Here is a 17,795-nt window from a genome sequence, read left to right as displayed (position 1 = left end):
AAGGAACAGAAAAAACCCAGCAGGTCATCGAGCCTTTCAATCAGCAATCTTCCTTGTGATATACGGAACCCAGAATATCAGTGATTTGCAGATAACACAAGAATGTGCATCACAGAAATGGACCGCTGCGGGAGTCAAGATTCTGTGGCGCCTAGGCCTTCTGTAGCTGAAGAATGTTGTATCGAATTCCTTGTGTAAGTTCTTCATTTACAGTTGTTAGGAAGGAGAGTTTGTCCTGGACAGGAATCTACCGTCTTCAGCTTGCTGGTGTGCTGCCAGAAAAGGCTCCATTTTCTCCCTTCAGGCTGTCATCCGGTGTCAGTGGAATGAGCCTTCTCACAGTCAGAGTCCCAGTGTTTACAACCCACAGTGAGCACATCAGGCACAAACAGGAATGAGTGGGGTTTCCGGGCACAGGTGAGACTCAGAAGAATCCCTTCCCTCCCCTGTCCAGACTGTCAGCACAGCAAGGAGGGAAGATGAATGGCCTGGTTTGCTCTGGCGCTTTCTTTGTTCTCAGTCAGGTTGATCCTTTATAACAAAAGAGACCAACAGGAGATCGAAGTTTAACAGCCTGTAAGCCTGGGTAAAGGGAAACAGAGAATAAGTAAGAGTAAGTTCAGGCTGAAATTCCATCGGTTCCTAGAACAGAGAGCAGGGGGTGCAAGGCTTTGCAGAATCCTGGCAAGATGCTCAGGAAACGCTCGGTAAACACGATCAGATTAATGTCGCGCCTTCCCCTTGTGCTGCCTTTCCAGTTTCTTAGAGTCAGCAGTTCCTTCTTGGCGCATCGAGGAGACGCCTTTGCAAATGGAGATTTCCTTCTGAGATGGAGATCCCTTCTATAAAAGGCTTCTGTCTATTCTGTTATCAGCTTCCCCTATACCAGTTACCAGTTCAAGATATTCTTTATGCCAAAGAGGCACGTTTGGGAGGACAGATGCCAGGCTCCCGCAGTCCCACTTTGTAGAAGCAGCATCTCCCACATTATCTCATGCCATCCCCCAGTGCCTCTTCCTTTTTAACTCTTGGTTTTGAAGCCTGTACTTCATTTGCTCCCACAAACTTCTTTGCTCTTGCTGGTTCACTGAGTTATGTAGCAAACAAGTTTTCTTAGCGTCTCCAGCACATGATGAGAGGTACCCTTAGACGGAGGCTACCATAGCTGCAAAACAAAAACAAACAAACAAACAAATGAACGAACAAACCAGGTCCTCCCTACCCTCATAGAGGTTATAATCTACTTTAAAATTATAGCTATAGTAAATGATGAGAAGCAAACTATGTAGGCTGGAGAGGAGAGATGGCTCAGTGGTTATGGCTGCTCTTCCAGAGGACCTGGGTTTGATTCCCGGCACCCACGCAGCATCAAAAACTATCTGTAGCTCCAGTTCCAGGAGATCTAATGTCTTCTTCTGGTCTCTAGATTACTGCATACATGTGGTGCATATATATACATGCAGGCAAAACGCCCATACATGTAAAATAAATATAAATGAATCTTTATAAGGAAGCAAGCTATGAGAACACATGCAGAAGAGTTTCTTGGTGTGTGTGGGGACTCACCTAGATTTCTTATCTTGGTCTGACTTCCATCTTGATGGCTCAGTTGGGTGCTTATTTAACTGTTGGTGTTCCTGGCATTTTATAGTAAAATCCCCAGTTCCGTGAGTCCTCATGGTAGATTGGGTCCATCTACCCACACCAGCATGGCAGCTGAAGGACACAGAGAGGAGCTTCAATCAGCCACTCCCAGGTTTATCATCAGAGTATTGACACAAGCTTTAGGTTCAAATAGAGGAAGAATTAGGGCGGTGGGAAAGGGACGCGCCTAATCAGGCACTGTTGGCCAGGCTGAGATATGGTTAATCATTCTCTCAGGCTTGTTTCCGAAGGTGATTGGAAGAAGTCCCTATTGCTTAATTAGAAATCACTTGTTTTCCTCGGACTGATTGCTCCAGCTTGCGGATAATCACATCACGGGTTGATCTGTCTTCAGAGTTCTGTTCCTAGAACCCAAGGTAAGTGTCCCAACCCAAGCTTGGGACAGTGATTGAGCACTTCCCACCAATTTTTGTGGGACACAGAGCCGAGCAGTGGGAAAGGCCGACAGGAAGATGCCTCTGTCACTCTCATCTTTATGGTTTTAGCCTCGAAGCAGGACAAAATTGTAGGTTGGTGTCACATGCAGGTGAAGGCTGGGACAAGTTAAGGCGAGGCCTGTAATTAGACGGTGGGAAAGGGGGTGGGGACAGAGTTTTCATAAGGGGAGAGAGAGGAAAAAGAGAGGAACCAAGATGGTGGCAAAGAAGGATGACCCAGATCCGTGTGACCTTAAATGGCCCTAGGTAGTTATGAATATTTCTTAAGGGATGATAGACTTTTATCTTATTTAGGTGGGTGGTTTATATCATTATCATTTGGCTATGAGTTTGTTTTGCAGATGTTTTGGAGGGTTTGAATTTAACATATAAATCTGATTGCTAAATTACAAGCATCTGGAATTTTGATGTGGTCAGGCTGGTGTGGGTTGTGACAGTGACCGCAGGGGGCAGTTGCAGGGAATGAGAGCAGAGTTCGAAGCAGAGAACCAGTGGGGAGAGGGCGGCCACTGGCATGCTGGTGGCAACAGGGGCAGAGAGACCGCTGGGGACAAAGAATGGCTGGGGGTATTGTGCGTGGTGCCCTAGAACCCACTGCCGCTGAGATGAATGTACCCGCTAACGCCATATGGCTTGACGATGCTGGACGGTGTCCGCTAGCGAGGGCTTGTGGGTATTTTTAATATTTACTGCAACACAAAATAGGTTAGGTAGGTACCATCAGGTTTGAGGGGGACACCCCCTATGTGACCAACGTGCCTATATGCCAAGTTCATAAGGAGTGGTCACCATGCCTGAACACAGTTCAGCCGCAGTTGAGGGTTAAGATTAAGTGATTAAGATTGACAAGAACAGAGGAAGTTGGGATAAATCCACATTTCCATTCACGAGTCTCATGCTTATGGAAAGAGTTCAGAGACGAACGATAGGTACAGTTAACGTTTCCTTAAAAATGGGCAATTTCACATACCGTTGAGGGGTATATCATTGTATAGTCTTCAGTGAAGAGCAACGGTGGTTATAGACAGCCTGTAACTACGGCTTCCACATTAAAGAACTGTAATGACCAAGAACGGAAAGCATCGGGGGATTGTTCAGGACAGACGTAATCCCCTATCATTTTTCCCAACACACGGTAGTGAAATAGCTGTCGATACAACGTTCACATTGCCTTGGTTGTTAACGGTGATCTTGAGGTGACTTAATATACCGGGGAGCATGCGTGTACGCTATCTGCAAATACTATCCAAGTCTCATAAGGAGCTTGAGCACTCACACGTTCTGGCGCCCACAGGGAAAGTACCAGAACCAATTCCCTGTGCACAACACCAGATGACTGTACACATTAAAATTAAAATCTTGAATGCGGATTTGCTTCGATTTCACAATGATTTGGGAAGACTGAAAATTAATCTACAAAACCCATTACAGCATCGCTTCTAAGGCAAACCAGAAAAAGAAAAATACATGGTGTGAGAATCTTTGGCGCTGGAGATCCAAATATAACTGGTTTCCTGTTGTATAGTCTTTCTGAAGGGGTGGGTTATTATAAAATAAACTAATTTAGTTCCTTTCACAGAACATTGAAAGAGTTCAAGGTCATAACTCTTACCTCTACTTAAAGAAGCATTTCTGTTTTGAAGCCTTATTGTTAAATATTTCAAGCACCACCAACCAGGGGAAAGACACAAGCTTAATTAATATCTATTAATGTGAAATAATGTATGAGGTATATTGTTTATTAAAACCATCATTATGAACTAGAACATATATCGTGACCACTTATGTTTAAGTATACACAAAGACCTCCAGTAATTACACAGTAGTTCACATCAGACTAAACTTCCCATTAATAATGAGAAAGCACTCATTAGAACTCTGTATCTGCAGAGTTCTAAAAACAGATTCAAAAGCAGGCAGGAGCTGGTGGGATAGAATCACACCTAACTGACTTCTCCCCTGCAGACATTCACAGGAAATGGACGGGCTTAGTCAACTAGGGAACTTGAAGGAAGGAGTAACAGAAGGTTCGGTCCAGCGGAGAGGGAGAGCCCAGATGTATGTACAAAATCTTGGCAGAATCCTTAAGTGGAAACATACTGGGCAAAATTCCAAAGATCGCAGCAGAAAACAGCAGCCGGATGATAAGCAGAGATCACAGCAGCTGCTTGGCACTGGGGAGATAGGGTTTGAAGTTAAATCCTACCAACTTAGGAAAACTCGATCAACATCTCCAGAATTCGGTCTGTGAGGCACTAGCATCATGCCTCAGCTATATGGGGCACATTCCCGGAGTATGAGCTGTTAGTGTAGGACTGAGGACAAAATTCAACAAGATGACCTTAACGAGGCTCGGAAACAGCTTACGCCATTAGGGTTATCCACAAGAAGCTCAGCTTCCAGTGGCATAAATCCAGATACCTGTTAGAAGATAGCATAAATTCTGTTCTCTGCAATGTCCTGCATGCAAGCAGAGTCAGCAGATGTGCAAAGAAGTAGAAAAGTGTGCACCAGAGCAAAGACAGTAACTAATGCCAGAAAATAAAGGGATCTCCACAAGGCAAGTCGGGGTTAGAACCAGCATATATGGAACTTAAGACGACTACCATCCTTTACAGGAACAGATTAATGTACTGTGTGACGGTGTGGGGACTGTAGGGAAAAAAATGGAAATTTTAGAACTGACACATTCTCACAACTGAAAAAATTAAAATATCGGAAGTAGGAAAAAAAGAAACACATAATTTAAAGCATGTTGGATAAGGCTATGATCATTTTGGAAAAAGCAGAAGAAAATATTGGGACATTTGCAAAATAGTCAACAACACACCATCACCACCACAATCCATCAAGCTGAGGGGAGAAAACATTTGAAGAGAAATAAACAGAACACGAATATCTAAAAGAAAATACCCATGAACATGAAGAGAAGGGAGAATTAAGACCAGAAGTTTGGCTTAATAATTATCTAAATTTGAATTATAATATGATTTGGGGTTTGGATTTGATCTTTGGAACAGTGTTTCTCTGTGTAGCCTTGCTGTCCTGGAACTCTCCGTAGACCAGGCTGGCCTCAAACTCACAGAGATCTGCCTGCCTCTGCCTCCTGAATACTGGGACTCAAGGTGTGTGCTACCACCACCAGGCAATAATATGAGTTTTAAATCTAAGAAAAAAAGGAGGACGAGGAGGAAGAGGAGAAGGAAAAGGAGGAGGAGGAGGAGGAGGAGGAGGAGGAGAAGGAGGAGGAGGAGAGGAGGAGGAAGAGGAGAAGGAAGAGAAGGAGGAGGAGGAGGAGGAAGAGGAGGAAGAAGAAGAAGAAGAAGAAGAAGAAGAAGAAGAAGAAGAAGAAGAAGAAGAAGAAGAAGAAGAAGAAGAAGAAGAAGAAGAAGACTCCCATGTGGAAATGTCCTCCTCAAATGATAAAAAGATGAATATACAGGAGACAAAGGAGAAGGATGGCTGAAGAGTGTTCGTCAGAAGTAACTAATGGTACAGACGGGCAAGGATTGGGCTCGGGGTATTGGCACTCCTCTGTAATCTCAGTGTTTGAGAAGTAGAAGCAAGAAAATCAAACATTCAAGGTCACTTTTGGGTCCATACCAAGGTTAAGACCAGACTGTGCTCCATGAGATACTGTCTCAAAAAAAAAAAAAAAAAAAAAAGACTTCTCAGTCTGATCTCCCAGTGAAAGTATCCCTTTCTTTAAAAGATGCTTGCTATGTTGCCAAGGAGGACCTAAAACCTGCGATCATCCTGCCTCAACATCTCAAATACTAGTATTATTATAGTCAGATACTCTCATGCCGAGAGAAGCATTTTAAAACACTTATTCCAAGCCTTTGAAATTATACTAAAGGGATACAGTAGACAACCGATGGAGAAATATGTATCTGAGAAAAACTTACATCTTGGTAAACACTGCATGAGCCGACAACACCTGAACCATGACCTACCCTCTCAGCTCTACCACTGGACATGAAAAATTATAAATTTGAGGGGAGGTATTTTCTCTCTCTTGTGCTCCCCAGTTTTGGGCTACAATTTTACCCTTTCAGGAACAGAACACTGGCACTCTTTATGCTCTTTTACTCCTGTTAGGGTCCACGATTCACCAAAGAATGAGACCCTGGACTCAAACAAAGAGTGTTTTATTCTGTATAAGTCCAGCATGCTGGGGTCTCCCATTACCAGAATAGAAAGACACCCAAGTGAGCTTGCAGGCCTGATTTAAAGCACATTAGGGAATTCCAGGGCAGGTGACTTCTGTGTTAATCTGTTGGGTCCCTCTCTATGGGTATTTCCATTACCTGGGTATAGGGGCTGAAAACTTGCTGGGCGGTCTGGAAACTGTTGCTGAGGAAGCCTGGAAACTGCTGCTGAACCTATTGTCCTTGTCTCAGACTAGGTGGTGGGGTAGCTTCTGAGGGCAGGACTTGCCTGGAATTGCCCAGTTATTGGAAACAGAGATGTAGGCCTAGTCTCCTTAACTGCCAGCTTAAAGCCGTCATGGAGTCAACCTAGCCTTCTCATTCCGTGTGGCAGGAGTTATATTTAAGGTAGACAAAACCAAGGGCTCACTTCTTCTACCAAGCCATACCAAATCATACTGCAGAAAACCTGCCTCTGTTGCCATAGGCAGTGAGTGCTGCTTTAAACACATCCACTGTGGCCTGGTCAGAGAGTAGAGTTTCTACACTGGCCGAGGTAGCATGACTTTTCCTGGGGACTTTTCTATTTCTATTCCTGTCTGATGCAGAGGGTGTCATTTGCTGTGAAGAGACACCGTGACCAAGTCAACTCTTACAAAAGAAAACAATTATGGACTTGATTACACTTTCAAAGGCTTAGTCTATTATATCATGGCAGGGAGCGAGGCGGCATGCAGGAACAGATGAGTATTCCATGCCCTGATCTGCAGGCAAAAGGCAGAGAGGAAAATCTCAAAGCCCAACCCCCAGTAACACACTTCCTCCAACAAGGCCACACCCCCAATCCTTCATCTTATCAAAGAGTTCCACTTTCTGGTGACTATGCATTCAAATATATGAGCCTATAAGGGTCATTCTTATTCAACCACCACAGCAGGCGAAGACTGACCAAAGAAATAATTCTAGCCCAGTTCAGCCCAGTCCAGCATAGTGAATCAATGTGTTTGCCAGAATTACTCCAAGAAACAACGATGAGGCATTATTTCCAGAGGCATGGTCAACATAGGCAGCTGAGTCACACGGATAAGCCCTCTCCAGCATGCTAACAACTCTAGAAAGCTTCATCGCGGCAGCAAGTGTTTACTGCTTATAAAACCTCAGGGAGAGCCTCATGGGAATTGTTAAGTTTCTTCCTTCCTTCCCTCCCTCCTTCCTTCCTTCCTTCCTTCCTTCCTTCCTTCCTTCCTTCCTTCTTTCCTTCTTTCCTTCCTTCCTTCCTTCCTTCTTTCCTTCTTTCCTTGACTCCTTCCCTCCTTTCTTTTCTTTCTTTCTTTCTTTCTTTCTTTCTTTCTTTCTTTCTTTCTTTCTTTCTTTTACAAAAAGAATGTTTTGATTTATGTATGGGTGTTTTTTTTCTGCATATCTGTGCACCACGTGTATGCAGTGCCCTTAGAGTCCAGAAGAGGGCATTGCATCCCCTGGGACTGGAGTCCCATGGTCATTAGCCACCATGCCGGTGTGCACTCTTTGGAAGAACAGCAAGTGCGGTTCACTGCTGAGCCATCTCACCAGTCCTAGGTCGTGTACGTTGCTCCCCAGGCTTGTAAGCTGCTTTTGAGTTTCATGAGACACCTTTTCAATGGCTGTAAGTGGACTTGTGGATATGTTTCGGAGCTTTATCTTTGAGGGAAGAAAGGCGAATTCTCCAGATCCAGACCGACGGAGCAGATTTCCTGGGCCCATGGCCCAGCGTTAGCTCACTTCTGAGAATCCAGACTTAGGAGACAAACAGTGTCAGGCTGTCCTCTGTGGGTTTTTTTTTTCTTTCATTCTCCTGGTTCTTAGAGGTCTTCTCGGTCTTCTGAGTCTCAGGAGGCTTCAGAAATGAGTGAAAACAGACCCAAATGGCAATAGTGAGAGAATTGGAACGGTTGTATCTGTGGGGGCAAAACAGTCAGCTTAATAGAGTATAATTTTATTAGTCTTGAGTGTGACTTAACTGAGCTTATGAAAAAGCAGAAAGGATCATTTTATGGTACACAGGGAACTGAGCTGTGAGGTCAAATTCAGATACAAATATGGAAACGCCTCTGTAAAACTTACCACATTCGTTTTTGATTTCTATGTGCACTTACTTATTTGGCCATCGAAAAATGCCCATGAAATTCAATGTAAATTGCTACATTTAGTTTTCTACTGAAAAAAAAAAACTAAAGCAACTTTTAAAACATTGAAAATAGGAGGTATGAACAGTGCCAGGCATGATGCTAGACACTGAGGATTTGAAGAGGCGGTACAGTTCATCCCGGCTTGAAGAGCAAAGTATTCATGTAAGGACAAGAAAGAGAAAGCCCCAGAAAGGCAGCCACTTATGTCTCTCTGTATTAGGCTTGTCCAGTTGTCGGAACTGGCTTTCCCCATCATGGTGATCCAAAGAAGAGATCAGCCATGAGAGGAGCTTTAGGATCATGCATAGCTTGTCTTAAAGGCATCCTTTTATTTCCTGTGCCAAATTCCATTGGCCACGTGGTTTTACCTTGGTCTAAAGAGCATGACTACTGGGAGTGGGGTATGTCAGAACTTGCTTGAGAGGTTGGCTAGCATAGGTCTCTGGTAGGAGGCAGAAGAAGTGAGTCAAAAGAGAAAGTACTGCTTTTAATTAATAGATTCATCCATCCGAGTCTTAATCGTGAACTAATAGAAGACCATACATGATGCCACATACCTGTGACCCCCAACAACTCAGAGACTGAACAGAAGGACTACAAGTTCAAGGTGATATGGTGGGACTGTCTCAAAAACCAAAACAACAAATGGAAGCAGAATTTCTTACTCCTACATCCCTAAATCTGGATCTTAGGTCACTGTACTCCCTAGAAGAGAAACAATGTATCTAGAAGAGACACTGTATCTAGAAAAGCCATTGCATCTAGAAGGGCACCATATCTATAAGACAGACATTGTATCTAGAAGAGATACATGGAGGAAAGGGAACAAAAGGACAAATAAAGTAAGGGGAGTTACCTCCCTAGGCTTTTGCGTGACAGATGTGAATGCCAGAAAAAATGGCTGTTCTTGCCAGCCAACTACACAGAAAAAAGTACCATTCCTAGGTATGGTAATCCTGCCCAATGACTGGAAGGCTCTGTCTCTGGTCAACTAGATTAACAACTTAGCCTCCTTGTAATGGTGAAGAGGCAAGAATGAGTTAAAAACTCTTCAGTCCTTGCTCTTCCTACATTGGAAACCGAGCTGTGGAACAGTTGCTGAGGTTGAGTGTGACCTGTTTCTAAAAAGCCATGAAGTAGCACCGTAGGCTTTGCTACCAAGCACGGTGGGTAGAACAGGCTAGAGATGTAATTATGCCGACACTTGTGATTTCCAGATTTAACTTCTAGACATTTCTTCTATGCCATGGGCATTTGTGTTATAAAACAGCTATGCATCCACATTCAAAAAACGAAAGCCCAGGAGAAGCTTGAACACATGTATTCCTTACCTGCTCTTTGCAGAGGTGAGAAAGCACTCAGCCCTAGGGTTAATGGTTGGGAGTAGAACACAGGTGCTTCTTCCTTCCTTCCTTCCTCCCTTCCTCCTTCCCTCCTTCCCTTCCTTTTAAACCCAGTTTGGTACTTTGCCCTCTGTGACGTTGGCAAGGGCTCCCAAGCATATGCTCTCTTTAAGATTGATTGGAATATTGTTCTTCAACTGTGTGAGAGAGGAGAGAGTGTGGTAGGAAGGGCCTTGACCACAGAGCAAGCCTCGAGCTCAATCCAGCACTGTCACGAGTAGGTTAGTGTGATTCAGGTATACACTCTGTGGCTGCTTCTTCAGGAAAATGGGTATATAACAGCAGTTGCTGATTTTTCAACATGATTCCAAAGCTAAAAAGGAATCATGTGAATCATGTATCTAGGGTCCGTGGTATTGGGCAAGATACAAAAGTAGTCTTTGGACATGTAAATCTATAAGCAATCTAAACGTTAAGCTAAGAGGGCCAGGCCCTTTGCCTCTTACCTTGGTCTCAAGAGTGTATCAGCTCACTGCTCTTGGATATTTCATTTCGTCCTCTTCATTTACATGACTTTGCTTCCTCTTGAAAGCAGAACGCTTGTAACCCTGTCATTTTACTAGAAATTCCCAAAGCTTTAACTGCTGAGTGTGGGCTCGGAGACTGACTGGCAACTCCAGCTCACAGTGGAGATTTTTCACAGAAAACAACCCCAGTCCAGAGAGTTTCCACAGGGACTACCATAATGCTCTGGTGTGGCAAACAGCAGAAGGTTTGGGAAGGACAGTAACATTACCCAGTGCTTGTTCCCCTCGAGGCAGAGAGTGAGGTGTGAGGCTGCCATTTCTCTCACTTTGCAGAGAAGGCTAAAGTTCTGGTAGGTCAAATGGATTGCTTAAGGCCACAGAAGCTTAGGCATGGACGAGTTAACATTCGAATCCACATTCTTTGCGGTTTCCATAACTTCATGCCAAGGGGTATCAAATATAGTCACTTCTATTCTGTAAATGAGAGAAAATACACAGGGAACCAGAATAATTACACTCTTTTAACCAAAGGCTGAGATCACAAAAGCCTGTAGTGTTGGCCTTTAGGCAACAGTGAGGTCAAGCTGTTTACTTTAAATGAAAAATGAAATTCTTACTTTTTTTTCCTTCTTGATACAAGGTACAGACGTGCTTTTAAACACCATTTCCTCTTCAAACATGCCCTCAGGAGATTCCCGTGCCAACCAGGCAGGGCTATTAATGGTTAAAGGGCAAGGGTCGCACTGAGATACAGTGGCCCTAAAATGAAATTATGAAACCGTATCGGTCTGGCAAGAAGAAATTAAAGGAAACATGGAATGTTCTCAAACACATAGAAAGGGATTAATTTCACAACCTCTCTAAACAAATTCTAAAACATGTGTACTTCTAGGAAGCCGGGCGGTTAGCGAACGCCCTGCTGCTCACAGCCAGCTTGTAGCATCGTCTGACCTGACTTGTGCACCTGCCATTCCTGAGCAAACACAGGCTTTCCTGGTAGCGATTCTTTTTTTTTTTTTTTTTAAATTTATTTTTTAAGATTTTATTTTATTGTATGAATACACTGTAGCTGCCTTCAGACACACCAGAAGAGGGCATCAGATCTCATTACAGATGGTTGTGAGCCACCATGTGGTTGCTGGGATTTGAACTCAGGACCTCAGGAAGAGCAGTTGGTGCTCTTAACCACTGAGCCATCTCTCCAGCCCCCTGGTAGCGATTCTTAATATTTTTGCTAGAAGGTGACTCCTGTTGTTGGTGCTCTGAGCACTTTAGTTGGGAAAATAGATTTTATTGAACGCATAGTCAGCTGTGACCAAGTTACAAAGTCAGCTGTGACCAAGGCTACACATGGCGTCACATACCAGTGCTCGTGGAACTTCTAGCCTGACAAGAAAAGTGGGCAAGCCATCAAAGAGTTACGGCTTGTCTGTCAGGGTAAGAGCTGCAATACAAGTAGGCCAGGGTACCCGAGAGAGTTCAACAAAGGGTATCCAACCCAGTGTTGGAAGGTCAACACAAGGTTCCTGGATCAAGTGTTATCTAAAGTGAGACCTCAAAGATGGGGAGCTAATGGGTGTGTTTTAGGGTTTACTGCTGTGAACAGATACCATGACCAAGGCAACTCTTAGAAGGACAACATTTAATTGGGGCTGCCTCACAGGTCAGAGGTTCAGTTCATTATCATCGAGGCAGGAACGTGGCAGCATCCAGGAAGGCATCATGCAGGAGGAACTGAGAGTTCTACATCTTCATCTGAAGGCTGTTAGCAGAATACTGGCTTCTAGCCAGCTAGGACAAGGGTCTTAAAGCCCACACCCACAGTAACAAACCTACTCCAACAAGGCCACACCTTCTAATTGTCTCTCCCTGGGCCGAGCATATACAAACTATCGCTGGGTGTTTTTTCTGCAGAAAGGGGAATGTATGGGAAGGGCCAGAAGAGAATGTGTGTATCTGGGAAGTTGAAAGGGTTCTGTGTGGCAAGTGGAGATGGCTGAATACTCAGGCAGAGACTTGTCTCACACGCTGCATTAGAGACTTACAGATCATCAGAGATTTAAGAATGAGGATACGATGGTCACTTATGGTTTAGAAAGATCATGATTCTGGGCATGTATATTCCAGGAAACCTGCTGATTCAGTGCATGAGATACAGGGTAGGGACAAGGACAAAAGCACGGGGTGCTTACTCTCAATGGTTCATTCTCTAGATGGTCACGGTCTAATCCAAGTTATATTGCCAGAGCTGGGAAGGAAGAAACCAGTGCAAGAGCCCCCTAAAGATGTTTATCAACAAGACTCTGTGTTGGATTCAGTGTGAGGACTATGTAGGGAAGTGATCCAGGATGTGTGTGATACCCAGGTTTCTGGGATGTAGATGAGATCAGCATCTTATTTACTGAGAAGTGTTAGGGACTTATATATTCTCTGTTCTTTTGTTACTATCAGGAAAAAAAATCAACAAAAGCAACATAAAGAAAAGTTCTATGGGTTATCGTCCACAATGGCAGAGAAGGCATTGCCAGCTAGAGCGAGATGCAGCTGGTCACGCTGTGCACACAGTAAAGAAACAAGTGCTGGTTTCCATCCCTCCACTTGCGTCCTCTTTTGCATTCATCCAGCCCAGTGCCCGTCACATTCAAAGCATGTCATTCTTGCTCAGTTAAACGCTATCAGACACACATGCACAGAGATATGTTTCCATAGTGATTCTAGCCAAGGTGGCATTGAAGCTTAACCATCACAAATCCAATTTGGGAAATGAATCTGGAAAAGTGTGGAGCGACCAGATGGAGTTTTTTTCATAAGATTGTATTGGCCATGGGTCCAAAGCTCTGGCCATTCGTGTGCTGTAAACCACGGTCCAATTATACTCATAGGCACTACCAGAAAGAATGTAGCAATACGGGGAGGGTGTTTAGATGTGTCCAGAGGTGTCTAGATGGGAGGGTGAAGGTCTTCTGCTGACACAAGGAGTCAGCCCTATGGAGAGCAGAGGGGACTCGGAACCGTGATCTGTTTTTGCTTCTCAGTCGGGAAACTCCCAAGAAAAATCTTGAATAAGACGCCAACTTAAGAAATCCCCAACTAAATGGTGGCTTGACATTCCATTTTTCTCTTTTATTATGATTGTGGAGAAGCAATACATATGCAGTGTTTTAAAAAGCCTTGAAAATGAATGCTCAATGTATATCCTATCCTGGACCAGTGATGAGAGTTATGATTCTCTGATGATGTTACACAGAGGCCGTGACCCACAACTCCTAGTCATTCGATCTGAGGGATGTGCTTGAGGCTCCACACCAGTGGTTCTCAACCTGTGAGTCACGCCCCCTTTGGAAAGGTGACTACATGACCCTTTCACAGGGGGTGCCTAAGACTATCAGAAAATGCAGATCGGTACATTGCAATTCATAACAGTAGCAAAAGTACACTTATGAAGCAAAACAAAAATAATTTTATGGTTGAGAGTCGCCATGACAGGAGGAACCGTGTGAAGAGGTTGCCTCGTTAGGAAGACTGAGAGCCTCTGCTCTACGGTGAAGAGTGTTGCTAAAGCTGTGATTCTCCACAATCGATCCCAGGAGGAATATGGAAGGCATTGTTGCTGAGGGTGATTTGAACTGTGCAGACCTGGCCCCAGAGGTTTCAGGAAAGAAGATTTTCAGCATGTGGCCTAGAGAGTGTTCTTGTGGTATTTTGGTGAAGGGTGTGGCTTTGTTTTACCCTTGTCTGAGGGGTCTCCCTGAGGCTAAGGTAAAGAGATTTATATTAATTGCATTGACAAAAGAAGTCTCAAAAAAGCCCAGCAGACTTGGTTCTCATTCTCTGGTTTAGTCCCATGAAGAGCATTTTTGATCAAGTGTAGCAAGCTTCAGAAAGGAAAGATACAAAATACAGGGTTCGAAGAACAAAGGGGCACCAGGAAGTGAAGGGAGCTGAATCCTGTATTCAAAGAGATGAACAGATAAAGGGAGTGGTGACCTCAGGGCAAGGTCCCACCTAGCTACACTTATTGTTTATGTGTCTGCATCTGCACAAGGGATGGTTATATTATGTTAGGTACTATTCCCTGGTTATCGTTTTCATTTGGATTTTTAACCTGGAATAAACTACAATCCAGAAATGGAGGAGACAGGCTTTTGATCCACATCTCGAAGGAATGTCGGCATGAAAAGCTTAGGTCCAGGCACGGTCATACATGCCTTGAATCCCAGGAGACAGAGGCAAGCAGATCTCTGAGTTCAAGGCCAGCCAGGTACAGAGCGAGTTTCAAGTAGAGAGAACCTTAGGTATGGTGATATAGGCCTTTAATCCCAGCACTCAGGAGACAGAGCTATGCAGATCTCTGAGTTCGAGATCACTTTACAGAGCAAGTTCCAAGACAGCCAAGCTCAGGGAGTGAAAACCCAAAGCTGGTCATAATGTAATAGAACAAGGGGAGCATGTGCTAGCCCCAACAAGCAGCTTTGGCCATGTGACTCTGCCTTCAGGGTCAAGAATAAAGGGACTACTGGAACAATTGATGCTGGTTAGCTGGAGTTAAGAAATTAGCAGAGATTAAGAAAGACCAGCATCATTGATCTGGGTGTAGTTGATATCATTATGCAGGAAGGTAGGTACAGGATAGACCAAGGCCTGTCATTGAACGAGAAGGAAGGATGGGCGAGAGAAAAGTTTTAGAAAGGAGAGAAGGGGCCTGAGTGAGGAAGAAGGAACCGGGAGAACATGGCGGCAGATGTTAAGATTCTTTTCTATGCACAGATACAGGTTGTTATGACCATTTTTAAAAGAGATGTATGCAGGATTTTGTGCTGTCTAGATGGGCAAGTTATATCTTATCAGTTGGATCAGAGGTTATTGTGTGGTGTGTTCTTTCGTGCGGTGACTTAATTGAGTCCGAAGTAAGAGAGCTTCGAGATAGGTGATCTCTGTATGAAACCAGTGTGGCAGCGACCCGCCCTGGGAACTAGATGGGTGGAGAGATGGCTACAGGGCTCAGAGTAGCTGTCGGCAGTGTGAGATGGGATGAAGCTGTGAATGAGGGCAGGGTGCTGAGCTGAAATGCCTCATGGACCACCCAGGTCAGAGGTGGCCTGGGAGAGAAAGTGAGGAGAGGTACGAATGGGAACCGGTCATGTGCCTTTTTTATTTTTACTGCAGCATCTGGGAGGTGACATTTTTTTGGGGAAGTGTTTTCTGAGATAGCCAAGGTTGTGCCTGTGCTTCAGCTGACTTGGTAAGAATCACCCAAGTGATACTAGTTTTGAAGGCACGAAGGGGTCATGGAGAGCAGCTGAAGGTCGTCATTGTGAAAGACCAGGGAAAGCCACTGGTAAAGATGCAGCCTCTGTTGCACTCGATGGCCCAGGGCTGAAGGAGTCACGTAAAGAAGCTGAGACTTGGCGACACAAAGGGAGACTATGAGAGGCTATTGGTGAAGCCTATTTGCAGTGGAAGACGCCGGTGTATTGGAGAGGCCAGTACCATGGGATGATCACCAAGAACAACAGCAGTGGAGTGGAGTCAACCAGAGCCTAGAGTGCTACAGAGAGCAAAGCTAGAGAAATGAGCTAAGCCCTTTAGAGGCGCCCAAAAGATCATGTGTGGATCCCAAACATTGGAACAAGAAGGTGTGACGTTGAAGTGACCTTGGAGAATCCAAGGTGTTAGAGATGCCAGAGCCGTGGGCTATCTGCCAAGGAAAGCTGCTAACAGGGAGTGGAACCAGCCCGGGAGAAAGACATTTGTTGCAGTCAAAAAAGATGAAAGGAGTTGGAGATTTGAAGACCACCTTGACATCAGACATGGGGATACAGAGTTTGGAGTTTGCCCTGCTGGTTCCTGGTCTTGTTTGGTCCAGTACTTCTTCACTACGATGTTTTGGAATGATAATGTGTATCCTGTGATGTTTGAAGTATGTGACCTGCGTTTTGATTTTGAATTTATAGAGGATTGCAGTTACGTGATGGAATGAATCTCACGGAAGACTTTGAACCTTGGACTTTTAACATTGTTGAGGCTGCTACAGACTATGGGGACTTTTGAAACTGGACTAAAAATATTTTGCGTCATGCTGTGTTTAGGTATGGCCCCCATATAATCATGTGCTTGAACAAGCCTATGGGGGCCAGGGAGTGGAATGTCGTGGTTTGAATATGCTTGGCTCAGGGAGTGGCACGACGTGGCCTTGTTGGAGTAGGCGTGGCCTTGTTGGAGGAAGTGTGTCACTGTGGGGGTGACCTCTGAGACTCTCCCCCTAGCCACATGGGGAATAATCTTCTCCCATTTGCCTTTGGAACAAGATGTAGAACTCTCAGCATCTCGAGTGCCATGCCTGCCTGGATGCTGCCATGCTCGCACCTTAATGATAATGGCCTGCACCTCTGAACCTGGAAGCCAGCCCCAATTAAATGCTGTCCTTCATAACACCTTGGTCATGGAGTGTGTTCACAGCAGTGGAAACTCTATCTAAGACACTCCAAAACTAAACACACACACACACACACACACACACACACACACACACACACACACACAAGCATAGAAAACATCTCATCCTGGAGGCTGTAACATATCGCAGTGTGTCCCACAGTGTACCCCTCTGTCCACACATCTTCACTTGCACATGCTCATTGCAATGAGTCATTGGTCTGGTTTGAGGTCTGGCTTCTGTGACACCATTAATACTGGATTCTCACCAGGACTCCCATTGGTACTCTGCATCATGAAGATCCTGCAGCTTAGGGACAGCAGGACTGGTCTTTTCACGAATCCCAACCACTTGCAGATGATATCAATTTGGGGCTGGGCCAACTTAGAGCCCTGGATCTGGGCCTGGGTGGCAGCCAAGCTGGGCAGCAAGCAGGCTTTCCCTTACCCGCACCACCAGGGCGAGCACATGGCTAGGTTACTCATCCATAGGAGGCAGGGTCAAGGTAGGAGGGGGTCTCAGGCCTTTAGGAGGATCACCCTAGCCTTTATCTCAGGGCCAGCTCCACTCTGTTGCCCAGGTGGAGCAGGGCCCACTCTCCCGAGTGCTACAGCCATGGAGAGGGCAGGACCATCTCTCCCACTCTTATGTCCTTTACTGTAAGGGGCAAGGGTCAGGCTGAGTTCCTGGACTGAGGAAACAGGAGAAACAGGAGAAAGAGAAGGGAACACCACCGTTCACCTCTCTGCTTCATGCCTGCCGGTAGTGTGAGTAGTGTCACTATCTGCCCTGTGCTTTGGTTGTTATATCTTCCCCACCATGGTAGGCTGTACCCTCAAAATGTAAGTCAAGATGCAAGGTATTTCATCACAGAGATGAGCAAAGCAACCAACACAGAAGCAAACAGAAGAGAGGGAAGAGAAATCAGAAAGAGAAATGATGAGGATAGCAAGACAACAACAGAGAAGGGGGGAGGGCTGTTTGACAGAAACAGAAGCCTGGGAACTGAGCCAGTCTCTCTGGGTGGTGGGGCCCTCCCTCGCCCCTGTGGGCACACCCAGGACCATT

General features: G+C 45.0%; 1 long non-coding RNA gene across 1 annotated transcript; it reads right to left on the bottom strand.

The window, feature by feature from the left end:
- Positions 1-20: 20 nt before the first annotated feature.
- Positions 21-9,863, bottom strand: LOC148004627 (uncharacterized). Its single transcript, XR_015625267.1, has 4 exons — positions 9,753-9,863; positions 7,823-8,190; positions 1,567-1,716; positions 21-1,165 (listed from the first exon to the last, which is right to left on the bottom strand). It is a non-coding gene; the product is annotated as an uncharacterized LOC148004627 (long non-coding RNA).
- Between the last annotated feature and the right edge of the window lie 7,932 nt (positions 9,864-17,795).

Source organism: Rattus norvegicus, chromosome 7, assembly GCF_021556685.1.
Source record: "Rattus norvegicus strain SHRSP/BbbUtx chromosome 7, alternate assembly SHRSP_T2T, whole genome shotgun sequence".
Classification (NCBI taxonomy): domain Eukaryota; kingdom Metazoa; phylum Chordata; class Mammalia; order Rodentia; family Muridae; genus Rattus; species Rattus norvegicus.
The sequence above is the reverse complement of the archived record's forward strand: the minus strand, read 5'-3'. Positions and strand labels throughout refer to the sequence as shown.